Source organism: Mastomys coucha, unplaced genomic scaffold (genome assembly GCF_008632895.1).
Source record: "Mastomys coucha isolate ucsf_1 unplaced genomic scaffold, UCSF_Mcou_1 pScaffold21, whole genome shotgun sequence".
In the NCBI taxonomy this organism is placed as follows: domain Eukaryota; kingdom Metazoa; phylum Chordata; class Mammalia; order Rodentia; family Muridae; genus Mastomys; species Mastomys coucha.
This window is the reverse complement of record NW_022196904.1, coordinates 166,860,114-166,861,472: the sequence shown is the minus strand read 5'-3', so window position 1 is coordinate 166,861,472 and position 1,359 is coordinate 166,860,114.

The window sequence follows — 1,359 nt, the reverse complement described above, 5'->3', positions numbered from 1 at the left end:
AGTAAATAGAATTAAATCACATTCTTGTTTCCCTTTTGTACCCCAACTCCTCCCAGAGACCCCCTTTTCAATACCTATAATATTTTTTGTCATATTCCTTAAAATTTATAAAATATAATAAAAATGAGTACTATAAAAGTTGTTTGATATAAAACAACAATCAATTTAACAGTGATATGTAGGTGCTTGTCTACAGCAATACTGAAAATACATATGTTTTTCTCAGTATAAATTTCAAATAACTTCAAACATGTTAACTGTATATTTCAAAATAATACATCACTACTAGTATTTTCTTAAATGAACATAAAATATATAAAGTCTTTCTGTTTGTTTTGTATTTAGTACAGTTTAATGTCTTGGCTCTTTCTGTGGTACAAGTCCAAAATAAGAACAATTTTTAGACATTGGATTTCATTGTAATAAGGCTGTACTTCAGTGACCCTCACATCACCAAAGGATTTTACCTCTATTGTAGCTAAGCTGAGAGTTGACAGTTCTGCTGTGCCAAGGAATGAATTATAGGCACAATTTTTGGATACAGACTTCCTGCTATGGTCAAAACTATTTGACTTGAGTGATTGACTTCATTCTCAGCCCACAGAGAATAGGTTACATTCATTTAATAGACGGTATGTATTAAGATAGTCTATCCATGAAGTCATTCACCAACTGTTTCAATGAACCGTGGTTCTACTTGGAAGGTGGCACAGACATTAGGTGTGGGTAAGAATCTGGTTCATTGGCTGTGATAATTTGGAAAAGCATTCATCTCATAGAAAGAGTAACTTGCAAAGTCCCCTTCTTCAAACTTGATAGAAGAGCTACAAATGTCAAACAAAGCATTCAGTCTCACTCTTTGTTGTTCTCTTTCTTACAAGCCACCCCTGCAAGTTAATTGTCTATGTCTCCCTTGGGTATATAAATACTTTTGAAATATATAAGCTGTTCTGAAACCATAGGGTGGTGTAAAAACATGAAATAAACAATACTACTAATAGAGAGGCTGAGATAGGAGAAGCAAGATTTCAAGACCCTTATGTTGTACACAGCAAGACACTGTCACAAACAAGCTGAAAGTACATATAGATTGTACAATATTAGACCTATTTCTCCAATTACCAAATTAGAAAAACCATTGGATGGCAATCAACAAATTTCTAATTCCTCATATTTTTCGATTTCAATCGCTTAGGATATGTTGGTAATACTAATTTTCATATTAAGATATTAAGAAAAGGTAATTGTCACTTCCTGTTGTTTTTGTTGTAAGATGAGGAATTAGATTTTATGGATTTGTTGAAAGATTACTTTCTTGCTTCTTCTAAGGTGTAGTTTTGCTCTTTATGTTGATGTTTT